We start from the raw sequence: 17500 nt of genomic DNA on the forward strand, positions 1-17500 counted from the left end.
CCACCCAAGAAACCAGCGTCAAAGTTACAACGAAATAACGTGTAACGAAAGACGGTCGACGAACCTGACTGCGTAGAGTGGAATGTCTTTCTCGCCCTTCGTTGTGTGCCGCGTGGAACAGGCATAATTATAGTGAACTGTGACTTGAAGCCGCGTGACAAGCCTTGCGTGTTAATGAAGAAGGTGACATTGTAATATACTTATTCTTCTAACTCTCATCGCTGCGTCTTGAAGAGGTTGTAAGGATTTTAGAGAAAAAGGAGTGAAAGAGAGAGAAAATACATGACATGTGGTTCTTGTCACGTTGAACTTTCGTGTATGGTTATTTAATTAATTTACAAAGAAAGAAAAAGAGTGACAGATGTACATGTGAGATATCAGAAATTGCTCTGGGGAGATCTCAAGTGTTTACAAATATTGTAGAGAGTGAATTACCAACTTAGAGTAAGTGTTGTAATTAAGTGACGATGATCACTTCAAGGGCGGACGGAGATGAACGTGGCAGACAAAATCAAGACTGATTCAGGAGGAAAATACAAAGGATTGAATAAGTGGAATACATTGTGAAAGACGATGCCAAATGTGTGTGTGTGTGTGTGTGTGTGTGTGTGTGGGTGTGTGTGTGTGTGTGTGTGTGTGTGTGTGTGTGTGTGTGTGTTGATACGGATTAAGTTGAACTTGGGGAAACGTGGGGTGACTGGTGTGTAATAAAAGGAAGGAATATTGTTTAATTACTTTGGGGCTTGTAAAGGTGAATTAATCTTTCCTCGGAAGAGGAGTGAGCGTATTACGGTGAATAATTATCTAGAAGACGGAAGTATTAGTAACGAATATCAAATTTCCTTTCCTCCCCGCCTACCGTTTCCCTCCCCCTCCCCCCTCCCCCAACCAACCCCAACACAAAAACACAAACTAAAACACCAATGCCAAAAAAATCCACCACTCATAACGACCACGAACACACACGCATGTCCGAACAGGAGGAACTTTCATCAAAATAAATACCCACGAAAAAAAGCGAGCGAGAGAAACAGACGGCAATAAAGAGCGGGCGGTGACGTCAGCACAGTGGTAACTCGAGGACCACCTGGTTGGCGACAAGTCACACGCAAGCGAGCCAATGGGAGGCGCCGACACATGTGCGTAAGGGCCTCGCGTAGGTCGGCCGACGGGCGCTTTTGGTCGCTGTTGTCGGGTTCTTTGCGATTAGTCAATGTTGTTACGATAATTCTTGTTTGTTTGTTTTTTGTTATTAATTCTGCTACTTCTACTCTTAGTATTATCGTTATTAAGAATTATGTTATTTTCAATGGTGTTATTATTATTTTGTTTTTTCTTATTATTATGTTACTGTTATTATTAATATTATTGTAATTATTATTATGATCATTATCATTATTATTATTATTATTATTATCATTATCATCATCATCATTATCATTATTATCACCATTATTACTACTACTATTATTATTTATCATCGGTACCATCATCATCTATATTTTTATCTTCATCGTCATCACCATCATCATCAACAACATTTTTATTACACTTGTGCTGAAACAAACCCATTTTCTTCGAAAACCAAATGAAATAAAATAACATTGCAGGTCAACGAGGAAAATGATGGCACAGCAAAATACGTTGAGACATAAAAGCTACACTTTCTGAGATGTAGAAAAATGAGGTTATCACATCTTTTGCTATAACAACATTGTCCTCACTTAGGAACAGTGACGCGCTAAGTGATGCCCATTAATACAAATAAAATACACCCTTAGAACTCCCCCTCCTGTACTCGGGCATCAAAAGTAGGGCGAATTACAGGCTGAATGATGAGTAAAAGCATAGAAAGAGAGCTTCTAAGAATAGAAAATTATTAGGTGAGCTCTGTCCTCCGCTCTCCCGCACCCGAACTCGCCGAGGTGTTGTCACCAGGCAACTCTCGCGGTGATGGAAGGCTGTTGGGAGAGTGGTGGTGAGGCTGGGTGGTGGTGGAGGTGGTGAGGCTGGGTGGGGGTGGGGGTGGCTGCAGTTGGCGGTTGTTGATAGGATTTGGTTGGGGGCTGTAGGATAAGGCGTCAATAAGGATAATGGTGTTAGAGTGGGCAATGGCAGTGAAAGTTATTAGTAATGGTAATGGTGAAAATTATTGTGGTGAATGAGGTTTAAACTAGGACACTTGTGGTGGAGTCATTAATGGTGCTAATGATAGATAGATTATAGTGGTTCACAGTCATTATTGTAATGGTGCTGGCAATGGTTTTACCATAGATTTGCAATAGTAAAAATGGGCATGAAAGTACTGATGATGGTAGCATCACATTTGTTGTTAATGGCGATGGCATTGTTGTTGATAAGCATTATGCTGTCCCCCAGGCTGATGATAAACGGCGACTGACAAGAGCAAAGGGGACAGAACATGCAAGTCGCGGGATCCTGTGTAATCAGGTTGTATAAATGAGTGCGGATCATATCTGTTATCAAGGCAGTAAGTCACCGTTGTCCGCCCTCCATGTCCAGATTAAGGAGAAATTTCTCAGCTTTACCCGGCGCCTTTCAAATTAGTTCATGTCGAGTTCGAATTTATCGTTATCAGTTTACGTCGAGCTTTCAGGAGCAGGAGGACCACAGGAGCGGCTCAAAGATATTCTGAAATTCTTTTTACTTCCGCTAAACAAATAGTGTAAACGTTTTAGAGAAGGAGATAAATGTATGTCAATAATACTAGAAGTTATATGGGTTATAATGCGGCAGCAATCTGGTGACAGTAAAACAAAGTGATATCACTGAGCATCATACTGTGTACAATATATTTAGGAGAGACAAATTGCAACTAATTGTTTTTCTAGCTTTTGGTAAAAAAAAAAAAGGAAAAAAATGTAAGGTTTTCGTAGATAAGGAGACTAGCAAAAAATAGCATTGTTGTTCATCTTGGATATATTTCAAAGCCTGATAAGACTTGAGATTAATGGTTGTTGTTGATGCTGTGTTTCGTGTTTTCCGTTAATTTTATCAGTAACTCCAAGTTTTGTTGAACATTTCACTCCTCCTGCGATATGTACAGCTTCCATGTGTACATCTGTAACGTTCTGAGAAGCAGGAAATTATCTTGAGGCAGTTGTGGTTCACAGACTTACAGCATGGCTTTTGCAATATGATTCTAAACTTAGATGTTATACTTATCTCAGATGTTGATTAGCATAATTTCTTTTACGTATTTGAATCTGCCTATGAAAAAAAACATTTGCAGATTTTCCACCTATATTTCTTGGCAAGACTTTAACGTTTTTCTTTTTTTCTCCCTTTTTTTCTTTGATAGCACGTTCAAGTTTCATATACTTTGCTTGCCAAAATAAATTGGCTTTTGATCACTGGGTCTCTTTTTACTGTCTTTAGAAGGGTCATTTTATGCATATATTTCCACCAGTTGTGATAAATAAACCAATGAATTTAGATTCCCTAGAATTATCATATTAAACTTTCCTGGAGTATCGAACATGAGGTTTGATTATATTCATCTTTGTATTCTTATATTACACATGGTAACGGTAGAAGAGTTATGGATAGTTTATTACTGTAATTAGTGTTGTTATAATTACTATTGATATTTTCATCACATTATAATTATTATTATTATAGTTGTTGCTGTTCTTGCTATTGCTGTTATTATTGTTGATGGTTTCTTAGTATTATTGTTATTATCACCATTATAATAGATATATAGATAATGACTTAATTTTCCTAAAAACACCTATTTGTTAAAGGCCGGGAAGATTCTCCCAGCAAATTGTCAAAGGGACTCGCTGCTGTTGCTTAGCTTGTTCTGTCTGTTGAGTTGATCACAATGAGTCTCTTTTCTCGATAGAACGGGGTGTTAGGATTGCCTCTCTTTGGTTGACTTATATTTGGCTCTATCTATTTATTTATTTATCTTCCTTTCTATTTTTGTCCGGCCTCTCTCTCTCTTTTTCTCTCTCTTACTCTCTCTCTCTCTTTCTCTCTCTCTTACTCTCTCTCTCTTTCTCTCTCTCTTACTCTCTCTCTCTTTCTCTCTCTCTTACTCTCTCTCTCTTACTCTCTCTCTATTTCTCTCTCTCTTACTCTCTCTATCTTTCTCTCTCTCTTACTCTCTCTCTCACTTACTCTCTCTCTCTCTTTCTCTCTCTCTCACTCTCTCTATCTCTTTCTCTCTCACTCTCTCTATCTCTTTCTCTCTCTCTCTCTCTCCCTCTCTCTCTCTCTCTCTCTCTCTCTCTCTCTCTCTCTCTCTCTCTCTCTCTCTCTCTCTCTCTCTCTCTCCCTCCCTCCCTCCCTCTCTCCCACCCTCTCTCCCTCGCTCCCTTACCCAATCACTCATTCACACTCGCAACAGCCAAAGCGCTCGAGGTGCTACATGCAGAGCAGACCGGGAGCATGGATGGTATGTTAATGGTGCTTCTCAACAGCGGAAATGGCAGCGGGGATGCCTCTCAGCAGAATGAGAGTGCTTGTGGTCGTGCACCTGCTTTTAACGCATGCCTGTTGTCTTCTTGCTTGCCCGCGTCAATTAGCAGGCTGGTGTATTTGGCTATTGGCAGTTGCTAATACTTGCGTAGTGATCAAATGGCCGTGCTGTTGAGGGCTTATGCCATGGTGGGTCTTGCCTGTTTGTGACCGAGGTTGGTAAATGTCTGAATAATGTTAGAGGTATTTTAAAAGGTGTGTTTGTTAGTCGGTGATGGATGACTGTCATGGCAGATTCTTCTTAAATGCTGTTTTTGTCAATTTGAACGTGATTAGTATAATGCTAAGTTCAAGTGGAATGCGAAAGGAGATAATGAATTGCATTCCACTATCGTTCTTTGTCCTCTTTTTTCTTTTGAATGATTGTACTTTCACATATCAGAGAACACATTTATATTCCTGAGTGTCAGCTTGTGCTTGAACACGGAAAGTTGTCGGATAAGTAATGAGCAAAATGGAGTTATAAAATCTTCTGTTTTGTCAGGAAATGTGAATCTAGTTAATTATTCCCTTTTAACTGTCAGCACGACTTCATAAAGTCACATGCAGCACAATAAAAATTCCTACATAATGATCGGAATATTAAAGTTGATTTTCCCGTGACGTGCATTCTTTACTTTCAACATACGCCTTACACGAAAAGAAGTAACTGAAGCATTTTGTTGCAATATGCAATCATGAGATTCATATACTTTTCACAATATTATCTTTTATCTACTGAAAAATAGTGTCTCCAGAAGATGAAAATGGATGTACGCGCACCATTTTTGGCTTAGTAAATGAGAAGTAAAAACGACGTATTGCAATGGCTATTCACTCGCACCACAACTACACAAATGCGAAAGAAAGTAGAGGAGAGCGTAGTACTCGATAAATTCCATAGAGGACGTCACAAAAAACGCGACGCTGAAATGTCAGAAGGGAGTATTAATAGCCTGAGTGTTTTCATAAGAAGTTCTATATGCGAGGAGATAGAGCGACCGACGCCGATCTCTATAAGCAAACACAGCCCCGGATCCTCTGCCAAAGATTCTCACGAAGGGCTGTCGACAAGGGCTTGATGTGGCCGCGTTGCTCATTAGCTGGGAACGGCCCGGAACCTTTCAATTTCTTTAGGTGCTCATAAATCAGGTGGCGGGAGCGAGGGTGCTACGCCCACCCGATGGGAACCGAATACCTGTCGAAGGGCGTCTCCTGAGGGTGGAAATAGGTGGAGAGGGGGATGGAAGGAGGGGAAAGAGAGGGGTGAAGTGAGGGGAGAGGGGTGAAGGGAGGGGAGAGGGTGAAGGGAGGGGAGAGGGGTGAAGGGAGTGGAGAGGGGTGAAGGGAGGGGAGAGGGTGAAGGGAGGGGCGGAAAGGCCTGTAAAAGGACCGGGAAAGACGATCGCGACGAGCCAGAAAAGTACCTTTCTGCCAAGGGGAAGTGGGGCTCGCTTTTTCATGCGTGGGCTTTACTTCTTAATGACTGCGATAAGAGAAAAAAGAGACGGACGAAGAGGAAGTGTAAATGCAGATAAGTGTGTTTAAGCATAAAAAACAGACAGGCAGATATACATAACCAAAACACGTGCATACGGGAGATTATTGAGTTTCTTGTTGAATAAGTTTGGCAGAGAAAGTTGCAACCATTTCAGAGCCTTCATTAGAGGGAACGTTTGTGGGTATTAGTAATTTACCGAAGCGCTGCAAAGTTCCCATTCAAGTTGAGGCAAAGCGATGTCATGTAGCATTATGTAAGAGTGCCGTGCGCAGATGTACATAATATGTGTGTATCGGTGTCGGTGCCATGTGTGCGTGTACGTATGTTCGTGCGACCGTTTTTAGTGTACACGTGGGCGGGTCTGTGAGGTCGGAATGTGCAAGTGAGTTGGGAGACTGTTTGCTTATAGATGTTGGTGACAAGTATATGTCAAAGTGTGCAACGGCCTCGGCGGCATATCTCCGAAGACATATTGGGAAGCATGTGTACCGACGCAAGAGCTAATCTACGTCGGGGTTGAAAAATCGTCGTAGGTGTGGATGTGGACAGTACGTTCCTGTGGGCGGGTATTTATAATGCGTTTTAGGAAGCGCTGCGCCTCGAGGTCTCTGCAGCTACGAGAGCGTTGGAACTACAATATGACAAGCAGCTGTGTAAGCGGAAACCATTTATAATATGAATGTACGTCGAGAGGCCTACAGGACGCTTCCCTAGAGACGGAAGCCTACGGAACGGAGGGGAAATAGGAGCCGTGCACGCCGCCGCGCCCCCGGGGGAGAGGAGGAGGAGCTTGAGGAAGAAAGGCGACACGGCCAGAGGAGAAGGCCTCGGGGGAGAGACACCCGGGCGGAGGAGGCGCGTGCCAAGACGCTCTTTCCTGAGGAGCGAGGAAATGAGTGATGCGAGATGAGCCGTTTATTGAGGGGCGCGGAGGGGCGTCCAGGGAGGGAAGGGACGACGATGGACGCGCCGAAGGTTATCGCTGAGGGGAAATGGGTGCAGGAAATGCGTTTTCGAAAGGCGAAGGAGGAGGAAGAGAGAGGTTTTGTGGAGCGTAGGAAATGCGGAAGTGTAGGAAACGAGAGATAAAAAAGTGGGTGATGATAGTGAGCGAAAATATAGGCAAGAGAAACAGACAGAAAGCATGAGGTAAAACGCTAGAAAGAGCCCAAGAACATAAAGAAAAGGAGAAAAGGATAGAGAGAGAGAAGAGCACCCAGCTCTTGAAAAAAGGAGAAAGGAAAATGAGACTTAAAAACACACACAAAAAAAATATAAAACATTATACAACTACATTATACAAGACAGAAAAAGACAAAGAAAGGGGACCAGAACCAAGATCTCTATTTTTCTAAGCAGCAGGAAGAATTCTAGCCTCTAAACAAGACAAAGAGCGATCACAAGACCTTCCTGACGGCGGCCACTGTATCCGGGCGGGCTAAAGAGAGAGAACGGAGGGCGACAGCGAAGAGCGCTGGGTATGCCCATGGAGACAGGCAGGGGAGGGGCAGGAGGGGGAATGGGGAGGAATGGAATGTAGTGGGGGAGGGGAGAGAGAGGGGAAGGGGGAGGATGTTTGGTTTGGAGGAGGCGGGGGCGTGAGGAGAAGGATTCGAGGTGAGGGGTGAGGAGAGGTATGTTGGGGGAAAGGGAAGGGAGGGAGGGCGGTTGGTTGGGGGAGTAGGGGGGAAGGGGAAGGTAAGGGAAGGCAAGGGAGGGCCAGGGAGAGGTAGAGGAAGGAAAGTGATGAAGGGTGTGAAGTAGGGGGAGGAGAGAAAGAGAGGAAGAGGAGAAGAGGAGGGGATGGAAGACGGGTGCGGTGGAGGAGGGAGGTTGCAAGTATTTTTGGTGTGGCGTCCGCGGGTGGGGCAGGCGCGGGCGCGGGCTATAGTTTCTCTTTCTTGTTTAAAGGGACGGGGAATGTATACAGAGCGTTTTAAAAAATGCATTCCTTTGCTTACTTATGATATTGCAAAACCTCAGTGCTAAAACTACGGCTCTAAATCACACCCGCATCAGCCTTTTGTACAAGATATTGGCCGAAGTTAGACTTTGAAGAGTTGCTGCACGAAGAACAAAGAGAAGAGGCGTCAAATATAGGCCTATGTAGACACGAGGATCGCCTTGTGTGGAAAGAAATAGGAACAGCTTCCTGTAGGGTTGTTCTGCCTTATGGTTTATTCTCTTTGGTTTTCTATATCCGTGTATTTTTCAGCTAATTACAAACGCAACTTCAACTATGCACCCTTTTTTACTTGTTTATACTTTTATTCGTCTTATTAAATATTTCTTATATCTGTTTTCTTCTATATTTACTTCCCTATGCCTTTCTATCCGTCTCCTCATTTCTGTCACTCTTCTCATGAATCACCTAATCGCCCTTCTATCAGGCAGCTCCTTCTCTCGATCTATCTATACCCACATCTGGCACAAGTTAAACCATATCATTTTTTTTCTTTTTTTTTTTTTTTTTTTACTTTCCTCGGTGTTTATTTCCTTGAGGTTGACCCTTCGATGGGAAAATAAAAACAGTTCGATTGCTGGTTCGTTGTTGTGGACATGTGGAGGGAGGTGTGTGGGTGAGCAGGTCTTTGATGTGGGTGGACAGGGCGAGCTAGGGTAAACCGTGCTCAGGGTGGGCAGGGCAAGCTAAGGTAAACCGTGCTCAGGGTGGGCAGGGCAAGCTAGGTAAACCGTGCTCAGGGTGGGCAGGGCAAGCTAAGGTAAACCGTGCTCAGGGTGGCCAGGGCAAGCTAGATATACGAGCTCTGGGTGGGCAGGGCAAGCTAAGGTAAACCGTGCTCAGGGTGGGCAGGGCAAGCTAGGTAAACGAGCTCTGGGAAGGCAGGGTAAGGTTTGCAATGGATGTATAGGCCAAGACAAGAAAGGTTCGTTGTGGGAGGGGGGGGGGTAAGCTGAGGTAAAGGCTGCTACTGATAGACAGGGCGAGGAAAGCTACCGTTGGGGATGGAGGTCAAGGAAAGGTAAAGTAAGGGAGGGTAATGCTTAATGTGGGCGGGCAGGGTAAAGTTGGGTAAGGGCTGCTGTGAGCGATGGTCTGTGGCAGCGACCTAGGCGTGAGTACGAGACATGTGGTGGAGCTGCCAGGTGGTGGAGGGACGACCAGCTGGCACTCCGGTATGGCACTGACAGAGAGAGGGAAGGGGGCTGGGGAGAGAGGGAGAGGGAAGAGAGAGCAGGAAAATACAAAAAAGAGAGAGAAAGACACGGGGTAAATAAAGAGAGGGAAAAATGAGATCAAGAGAGAGAAAGAGAGAGAGAGAGAGAGAATCATAGAGAGAAAGAAAGAAAGAGATAGAGACAGAGAGTCACAGAGAATCAGAAAAAGAGAGAGAGAGAAACAGAAAGAAAAAAACTACGAACAGAAAGAGAGGAAGAGAGAGAGCAAGAAAAAAAGTAAAAGAGAAGAGGGAAGGGGCCGCTGGCGTGACGGACCACCAGGGTGCAGCGTGCCACCTGTGACCGATAGCGCGTGTAGTCTCTGCCGAGGGTCAGGGAGGTCGGTGCAGGGGCGGGGGAGGGGGTGGGGGGGGGGGGCGCCGTCGGACTTCTGTGGAGGATGAGCGGCTGTTGCAGGATGGATGTTATCAGCATTACTGCTGTTGTTGTTGCGGTCATTGTTGTTATCTTTGTTATTATCAGCATTGATATTATTATTATTAGCATTATTTACATTATTACTATTATTATTATTATGATTATTATTGTTGTTGTTATTGTTGTTGTTGTCGATGCATTTGTTATCATTGTTATTATCATTTTAACATCGTAATCATCATTATCATTATCATTTTATTATCATGATTGCTATTTTCATTGTCATTATCATTGTTATCATTCATAATGATAATGATATGACTGTCATTGTTATTAGTATTGTGTTATCGTTATTATTACTATAATGAATGTAAATACTATTACTATATGATTATCTTACTATATTACTATAAAGATGTTATTATCATTATTACTATATTACTGTAATGATTATAATTATTATAGGTATCATTATTACTTTATCATTACAGTAATTATTATCATTATTGTGAGTATCATTATTATCATTATCACTAATAGTATTATCATTATCATTATGACGATGATAATTATCATTATGATCATTATCAATATTATTATTATTATTATCATGATTATTATTATGCAGTTTAGATCACACACTTATTGATTTAAATATCAAGGCATTCGAAATAAATATTAACGAGAATAAAGCAACAATGCTCTTCCAATTTATGATTTTTGTTCATCGCAAATGCATCAGCAATGATGAATTAACGAAAAAAAAAAAGTTTTACAATATTGATAGATTTATAACAAGATTTCAATAAATACCTGAGGAAACGTGGACTTGGAAAGCAAGATGATGATAATAATAATAATAATAATGATGATAATAATGATAATCACAATAACGATAATGATAACAATAATGAGTTAAAACGTGATGATGAAAATACCTAAAAAAAAGAAGATGAAATGCGTTATATATATATATATATATATATATATATATATATATATATATATATATATATATATATATATATATATATATATATATATGTATATATATATATATATATATATATATATATATATATATATATATATATATATATATATATATATATATATATATATATATATATATATATGTATATATATATATATATATATATATATATATATATATATATATATATATATACATATATATATATATATATATATATATATATATATATATATATATATATATATATATATATATATATAATATATACATACATATATATATATATATGTATATATGTATATATATATATATATATATGTATATACATATACATACATACATATATGTGTGTGTGTGTGTGTGTGTGTGTGTTATCACGTTATCTTCTGCAGGTATCTTTTTATATCGAGACAGGCAGACACACAGACAGAGAAGGGAATTTAAACATGACTTTCACATGTCGGTATTTCGATTACCTTAGCCATGACACACGCGATCCGTTGAGTGACAGCTGGATTCTCTCACATCACCTTGTAATTGGTAAAGATGACGGTCAGCAAATTTATGAATCGTCAAAGCAAGAAGTTGACAGTTCAAGTATGGTGACCCCCCACCCCTAGAAAAAAGAATATTGGTAATAATAATGATGATTGTAATGATGGTGATGATAATGATAATAGTAATGATGATAGTGATGATAATAATAACAGCAACAACAATAATAATAATGATAATGATAATAATGATAAATGATAATAATAGTAAGGGTGATAATAACAATGATGATGATGATAACGATACTGATTATTTTGATGACGATAATAATGATAATAATAACAATGATAGGGATAACAGAGAAGTAAGAGAGAGAAGGAGAGAGAGGGGGGGGGCGGGGTGAGGGAGAGGGAAAGGGAAAGGGGGGGGGGAGAGAGAGATAGGCGTAACAAGAAAGAAAGAGAGAGAAAGAAAGAAAGAGAGAGAGAAAGAGAGACGTACTAAAAAAGAGAGAAAGAGAGAGAGAGAGAGAGACGTTATAAGAAAGAGAGGTAGAGAGAGAGACGTAATAAGAAAGAAAGAAAGAGAGAGTGTATGAAAAAGCGAACTGAAGAGCCATCTTTTGGCACTGCCCTAGACGTCTGGGGTTTCATGTGGTACTCAAAACTCCGGCGAAAATGTGGGTAGCTGGGTAGCATATTTTTCCTCCCACTGTTACACTCTGGGAACACAGCTGGAAATCTGTTATTAAAGACTTGCAGTGGATTGGCATCGGGACAGGAATACGTTTTATGAAAGCAGACGACATTTTATTTGTTTTTCTTGGATAATTTCCTTCATTTTTGGTTTTCTTTTCTGGAACTGGATTCTTGGGAGTTGTACTCAGTGAGGGATTTTATCTCGCCGTCATCCTCCTCTTACTCCTCCTACTCATACTCCTCCTTTTCGTCCTCTTCCTCCTGCTCCCCATCCTTTTCCACCTCCTCCTCCTCCTCTTCATTCTTCTTCTTCTTTAATTCTTCCTCCCCCTCCCTCATCCCCACTTCTATTCATCCCCATCCTAATCTTCCTCTTCTCCTCTCTTCCACTCCCCATCTCTCGCCCACGTCCTCCCACAAATCCTCAAGCAACCTCAAAGTTCCCTTAGTCTTCCACTTATTTTTCTTCGTTCAAATACTATTAAATTGACGTCGACATGACTGCCTTCCCGTTTAGAATCGTTTTATGGACTCTGGATTCCTCTGTTGATGTTCCTCCACAGGCCGGTAAAGAAGGTGACAGCCTGTTAAGAAAAAGGGCGTGACGAGTGCCAAGAGGAATTTTAATTGGTGCTTCCTCTTTCCCTCCGCCTGCCTAAATTCCCCAGGGATGGAAATCAAATATGGGCGCGAAGAAATAGCTTTGGAAAGAGTATATGTGAGTGCGTAAAATGTAACGGTGATAAATCATCATCGTGGCATGCGGAATATAGATCAGAATTTGGACTTTGATGGCATGCCGCCCACGCCAAAAGCACCAACGTACATATTTGTGTATAAATAACGGGGGATATATCACACGAGTCTCCCCCTCCCCCCATCCCCCCTCCAGGCTACCGGGGAGGTGAAGATGCCGCAGTTTTAACGAGGGAGTTATATCGTTCTTCAAGCAGCGGGAGTGGGTACGACCACCTGCTTAAGGGGGAGAGGTCGTCCCTCAAGCAGTGGGCGGGCGGGGAAGGGTACGATCGCGTGTTTCAGGACGGAGTAGCCTCGGCACGCTAAGCAGCGGGCGTGTGCGTCGAGTGTCACGTTGTCCAATTTCAATCTCCTCGACCACCTGTTTGAGAAGGAGAGTCTGTCGCTCAGGCGGTGGCCGGAGAGGGTACGACCACCTGTGGCCTCAAGCTCTTACTTCTTCAGATCGGGGTCTTCACACAGGGCGTCCAGAATCGCGAGAAGGAAAGTCGCTGATCTCACTCACCACCAAATAACTTGTCAAGATTTTTGAGAGCTGGGTTCCGCTTGGGAGTACAGGGAGGCAGAGGGCGTACTAGATGTCTTTTGGCAAGGGAGCTCCATGCTTGATGGCGGCATTGGCGGTCCAAATTCTATAACATTATGAGGATTTACGAGCGATATATCCCCCTGCGGAGATTGAATGCCGTTCTAGCAACAGGTTAAGTGTTTCTACGTGAGCGAGAGTGGCTTTTAGACTTACAAAATTATTATCCTTAAGATAAATTGATATGCGTCAGGAGACCATGAGAGGGGTGAAATAACTAAAGGATGACTAAAATTAACACATTTTAAATCGACGCTCATAAGGGCTATTTTTATTTCAACTGATTGATGAATTCATTTATTTCATTCGTCCATCACTGATATTTTTGCTTTTCATCTGCAACTTGTAAATGATCATTAGTCAGGAATTCGAGACAAAAACTTTTCATTTCTTCTTTTCATTTATTGTTACTGTGGATAAGAGTTGGGAAAGAGTCTATTTTAATGTATCTGCCAATTGAATCTTCTGCTATAACCCGGATGATGAAACAAAAGAAAATAGTCTGACCTGATAAAAGCTAAATGGAAACTGGATATTCATTAGACACACAGGATGTTCAGAAGAAAGACAGATGGACAGACAGACAAAAGGTCACATAGACTGACGAGCAAGACCAAGAAATATCTTTGGAAAGTCATAACAGTGCGGTGAAGGTGTAAAGGCAATAGGGACGCGAGGGAGAAGATGGGGAAGAGGAAGAAAGAAGAACAAGAGAAGGATGAGGAGGAAAGGGGAAGAGAAGAGGAAGAAACGGGGTTAAGAAGGGCACATGAAAGGAGAGAGAGAGAGAAGGAAAAAGGGAGTAATAGAGAAAGATAAGAAAGTGGAAGGAGTGAAAAGTGGAATGCAGAAATGAGGGAAAAGTGGGTACAGGAAGGAGAGAGAGAAGGAAGAGGGGAGGAGTTGAGAAAGATGAGAAATTGAAAAGAAGTGAAAGGTGGAATGCAGAAATGATGGAAAAGGCGGAGAAGAAAGAGAGAAAGACTAGAAAGACTAGGAGGTGGCGAAGAGGAAGGGGGAGAGATGAGAGAAGCTCGGGGGTGGAAGAGGATAAGATGGGGAGAGAAGAGAGGCGAAATAGAGGAAGATAGGAGGAATGGGGCGGAAGAAAAAAAAAGATGAAAAGAGGGAGAGAATGAATGGGAAGGGTGGGAAAAGAAATGATTGGGAAGTTTTTTTTTTTTTTTTTTTTTTGGGGGGGGCGGCTAAAAGAGGACCAAAGAGTGAGGGAGAGAAAGATCGGGAGGGGGCAGGGGGAGGAAGAGAGAAAGATGGGAAAGGGAGAGGAAAGATGAAAAGATGGGGAAGATTTTGGGGGGCTAAAAGAGGACGAAGGAGCGGGGACGGGGGCTGGGGAGAAACAGATCGGGATGGGGCGGGGAGCGGGGGGCGGAAGAGAGGAAGAGGGGGGGCAGAAGAGAAGAGGAGGGGGCGCGGGCGGGAGGAGGGCGGGGGGGGGGGCGAGGCGCAGCGCCCGCCCGACGCGTTACCCGCGCTAATTATGACTACGCAGTATCCTGTGTCTCTCTATAATGATACGTTCCGTGGATCTTCTTACAATTAGGAAAAAAAAATAAAGCGGCCTTTGCGTTCGAGTTACTTCACCCCCCCCTTATCCCTCCCCCTCCCTCCCCCCAATCCCATCTATTTCACGGCGGGGGTTTCATTACCCATAAAGTAAAGACATATATGTAATCAAAGCGAGGTGGAGGATGTCTTCTGTGTCTCTTCTGAGAATATGGTTCTCTCTCTCTCTCTCTCTCTCTCTCTCTCTCTCTCTCTCTCTCTCTCTCTCTCATCTCTCTCTCTCTCTCTCTCTCTCTCTCTCTCTCATCTCTCTCTCTCTCTCTCCATTTACCCACATTTACTTTCTCTCCTCTCTCTCTCTCTCTCTCTCTCTCTCACTCTCTCTCTCTCTCTCTCTCTCTCTCTCTCTCTCTCTCTCTCTCTTCTCTCTCTCTCTCTCTCTCTCATCTACTCTCACTCACTACACTCACTCACACTACTCACTCATGCACTCACTCACTCACTCATCCACCCACCCACTCGCTCTCTCACGCATGCACACACTCACTCACTCACTCACTCACCCACCCACGCACTCACTCAATCACTCACTCACTCACTCACTCACTCACCCAACCACCCATCCAGCCAATCGCTCACTCACCTACTCACTCATTTACCCACTCACTCACGCACTCATACACCCTCGCACTTACTTGTCCGCCCACGCACTCACTCACGCACCCATCCACCCACCCACCCACCCACTCACTCACTCACTCACCCACCCATCCACGTACTCACCCATCCACTCACCCACCAACCCACTCAGTCACTCACTCACCCATCCACCCACCCACCCACCCACTCACTCACCTCACTCACTCACGCACCCATCCACCCACCCACCCACCCACCCACTCACTCACTCACTCACTCACCCACCCATCCACGTACTCACCCATCCACTCACCCACCAACCCACTCACTCACTCACTCACGCACCCATCCACCCACCCACTCACTCACTCACCCACCCATCCACGTACTCACCCATCCACTCACCCACCAACCCACTCACTCACTCACTCACTCACTCACGCACCCATCCACCCATCCACCCACCCACCCACTCACTCACTCACCCACCCATCCATGTACTCACCCATCCACTCACCCACCAACCCACTCACTCACTCACTCACTCACTCACTCACTCACTCACTCACCCATCCACCCCACCCACTCATTCACCCATCCACTCACTCACTCACTCACTCACTCACCCACGCACTCACTCACTCACTCACTCTCACTCTCTCCATCTCCTCCCTCGCCGCCCAAGGGAAGGAGGTGCGGGCGCGCGTAAAAGCCTTTAGTAATGACTCAACCTTTAGTTACTTGCTTCTATTTATTGGTTTTGTATCTGATGTCTTGTTTATCGCTAAGGATAAGCCGAGACGGGGTGGGGAAGGGGGGGAGGAGGGAGAGTGGAGACAGGGGAGGTTGGAGGGGTGGGGAGGAGTGGAGAAGGTGGAGGTGAAGAGGGGGGAGAGGAGGGATGTGGAGGGGGAGTAGAGAAGCGGGAGATGGGGAGAGGAGGGAGGTTGGAGGGGTGGGGAGGAGTGAAGAAGGGGGAGGTGGGGAGGAGGGATTGAGGTGGAAGGGGAGGTTGGGGTGTTAGTTAAGGGGAGGAGGGAGGTTGGGGTTGGTGAAGGGGAGGGGGGAGGAAGAAAGGGGGTGGGGGGGGGGGTATAAAGCGGTCACGTAAGCTTGTCTGTTTGTGTTGGTGTTATCCTACTCGGGATATAATTAATAGCCTCTAAGATATCAAGCTCCGCCCACTCGCCCCTTAACCTGTTTTCATTGAGTTCCTTGCAAAGAAAACGGAGGTCGACGGGGAGGCAGAAAAATGATTGTTTCCTCCCCAAGTTATTTCAAGCGTCTCGTCTGGTAATTTCTCTCTCTCTCTATCTCTCTCTCTCTCTCTCTCTCTCTCTCTCTCTCTCTCTCTCTCTCTCTCTCTCTCTCTCTCTCACTCTCTCTCTCTCCCTCCCTCCCTCCCTCCCTCCCTCCCTCCCTCCCTCCCTCCCTCCCTCCCTCCCTCCCTCCCTCCCTCCCTCCCTCTCTTTCTCTCTTTCTCTCTATCTCTCTTTCTTTCCCCTCCCCCACTCTATCTATCTATCTATCTGCCTCTAACGTGTCACTGATCGCTAAGCACCGATTTCTTTAATCTTTTTCGTCATCCGGTTTTTCATTCTGACTTCATACCAATAATCTCAGCTGTTTTGGTAGTATCCCTTTGCCTTTCGAAGTACCGCCCACCAACGCCACGACTTCATACCGTCCCACATTCCAAAATAGTATGACTGAGCATTGGTAATTTCACAATGAAATCATTCATTCTCTTTCATAACCATTTTTTTTCAATGTTTGTTGCAGTGAATTTCGTTTTCCTTATCAACACCTTGCTGTACCGTATCTTGCACGTGCACTAAAAATGATGCTTTTCTGTCGTGCATCCTCTCGTGCAGTCGCCTTCCTCATACGCTGTACTCCCTGCATTCTCTGCCGTACATATTTGATATTTGATCAGTTAACTGCTATTAAGGAAGAGTTTCCCTATAATATTCTATCCTACTTCCCTCCTTCCTCCTCCTCCTTCTCTTCTTTCCCCTTTCCATTTATTTATTTTTCCTTCGCCCTATACCTTTCTTATCTTTTTTTCTTTTTTTTTTTCATTTTTCCTTCTTCCATCCGCCTCTTCCCTTTCCCTCCATTCAGCCGATTTGCCTCTTCTTCTTCTCTACATCTCTCCCCCTTTCCCCTCTCCTCCACCTTTCTTCCTCATTCGCCTCTACTATTCCTTCATCCCTTTCTTTTTCTCCTTCCCCTCTTCCCTCTCTCCTTTCTCT

At 43.6% G+C, this 17500-nt stretch overlaps 1 protein-coding gene across 5 annotated transcripts in view; it reads left to right on the forward strand.

Moving 5' to 3' along the window:
• Sobp (Sine oculis-binding protein) overlaps positions 1-17500 on the forward strand; it is a 327615-nt gene that overhangs the window by 234699 nt on the left and 75416 nt on the right. The gene's annotated exons all lie outside the window — the stretch shown is intronic.

The sequence above is a fragment of the Penaeus vannamei genome, chromosome 13 (assembly GCF_042767895.1).
Source record: "Penaeus vannamei isolate JL-2024 chromosome 13, ASM4276789v1, whole genome shotgun sequence".
NCBI lineage: Eukaryota > Metazoa > Arthropoda > Malacostraca > Decapoda > Penaeidae > Penaeus > Penaeus vannamei.